The 2,234-nt window shown below is 40.3% G+C and overlaps 1 non-coding gene across 1 annotated transcript; it reads right to left on the bottom strand.

Moving 5' to 3' along the window:
• Nucleotides 1–430: 430 nt before the first annotated feature.
• LOC120111438 (small nucleolar RNA R71) lies at nt 431–539 on the bottom strand. Its single transcript, XR_005512624.3, has one exon. It is a non-coding gene; the product is annotated as a small nucleolar RNA R71 (small nucleolar RNA).
• Between the last annotated feature and the right edge of the window lie 1,695 nt (nt 540–2,234).

A 2,234-nucleotide genomic window follows, 5' to 3' on the forward strand; every position in this document is an offset into this window, starting at 1 on the left:
TATCTCACACCTTGTGAGATCGTTGATTTAAATGAAGATGCGGGGAGTCACCACAATCGAGAACGAGAACCCCATGTTATGACTCTAAGACAATACCTACAACCGGCTAGGACTAGTCAGCCTTCATGCATAATTTTTCCTGATAATGTAGGACATTTTGACATCAAACCCGGGGTAATCCAATTGCTGCCTAAGTTCCACGGGTTAGAGTCCGAGAGTCCGTATCTTCATTTAAAGGATATTGAAGAATTGAGCATTATATTTAGAGTGCCAAATGTCACCGAGGATGTCCTCAAGTTGACATTGTTTCCTTTCTCTCTAAAGGATAAGGCCAAAACATGGCTAAACTCTTTGCGACCTAGATCAATAAGAAATTGGCAAGATATGCAGAGAGAATTTTTAAAGAAGTTCTTCCCCACACAAAGGACTAACTTTTTGAAAAGACATATCAGCAATTTCCAACAAAAAGATAATGAAACATTTTATGAATGTTGGGAAAGATTTAAAGACCTTCTTCTCTCATGCCCTCATCACGGATTCGAAACTTGGAGAACCATTAGCTTCTTTTATGAAGGTTTATCTCCATAGTTGAAACAATTTGTAGAGACTATGTGCAATGGTAGATTTTTAGAAAAACAACCTGATGAGGCATGGGAGTATTTGGATTCCCTTGCTGAGACTGCCCAACTTTGGGATAACGGGGATAGAAACAACAAGTCTTTGCCTAAGCCTACTAGCTCTGTACATGGAGGCCTTTACAACCTCAGAACTGAGGATGATCTTCACGCTAAAATGGCAGCCCTCACTAGGAAGATAGAAGAAATTGAGCTTAGGAAGGTTGAGCCTGTCAAGACTATAGAGCTTAGAAACGAGTGTTGTGGTATCTGCGATATGTCGGGTCATACTACTACTGATTGTCCCACCATACCGGCATTCAAAGAAGTCTTGCACGATCAAGCAAATGCTATGAACTCCTACCAAAAGCCTTATAACGATCCATACTCGAATACCTATAACCCTGGTTGGAAGAATCATCCAAACTTTAGGTGGAGAAACGATCATCCTCAACAGTCACACCATTCAGCTCCTCCACCTGCACATCCTACTTATGCACCATCACCTTCTCAAAAGCCAAATATCGAGGATACCTTGCAATCCATACAAACTTTTCTACAAGGTCAAGCTAATATCAATGCTCAAAATACTCGAAATTTTGAAGATATAAGGAACCAATTGTCAATGTTGACTACCGTCCTAAGTACCCAAGAGAAGGGTAAGCTTCCAGCTCAACCCCAACCTAACCCACAAATGCACGGTAGTAATAATACGGCTCCCTCTAGTTCGCATACAGAACATGCAAAAAGCATCATGACTTTGCGTAATGGGAAAGTCATTGATCAAACCGTCCCATTGAGACCGCAGGTCACTTCTAATTCTGATGCTCCCAAAGTTGATGAAAGGGACAAAGAAGAAGTTGAGGTCCCAACTTCTACTAAGAAAGTTGAATGTCCTTTTCCTCCACCTTTTCCACAATGGTTAAAGCCGTTGCAAAAGCTCGAACCTAATTCTGAAATTCTTGAACTTTTTAAACAAGTAAAGATCAACATACCTCTTCTTGATGCAATCAAACAAGTACCCTCATATGCCAAATTTTTGAAGGACTTGTGTACTGTCAAACGCCGATTAAATGTTAAGAAGAAGGCATTTTTAACTGAAAATGTGAGTGCTATTTTGCAGCACAACATTCTCCCTAAATATAAAGATCCAGGTTGCCTAACCATCTCATGCATCATAGGTGACTTTAGGATAGAGCGAGCATTGTTAGATTTAGGGGCGAGTGTGAATTTATTGCCATATTCTGTATATGAGCAACTTGGTTTAGGTGAGTTGAAGCCAACCTCCGTCACTTTGCAATTAGCTGACAGGTCAGTTAAAATTCCAAGGAGGATTATCGAGGATGTATTAGTCCAAGTAGACAAGTTCTACTTTCCTGTCGATTTTATTGTATTGGACACACATCCGGCTTCGAACTCACAGTCTCAGATTCCGGTCATTTTAGGACGTCCGTTCCTTGCAACTTCTAATGCATTGATTAATTGTAGGAATGGCGTCATGAAGCTTTCTTTCGGTAATATGACCTTAGAACTGAACATTTTTAATGTGTGCAAACAACCCAATGATTCCGAAGAGAGTAAGGAGGTTGATTGGGTTGAAACCATCGCAGAAGATTATTT

This window comes from Phoenix dactylifera, chromosome 11 (assembly GCF_051530095.1).
Source record: "Phoenix dactylifera cultivar Ajwa chromosome 11, Ajwa_hap1_PhDact_Kaust_v1.1, whole genome shotgun sequence".
Lineage (NCBI taxonomy): Eukaryota > Viridiplantae > Streptophyta > Magnoliopsida > Arecales > Arecaceae > Phoenix > Phoenix dactylifera.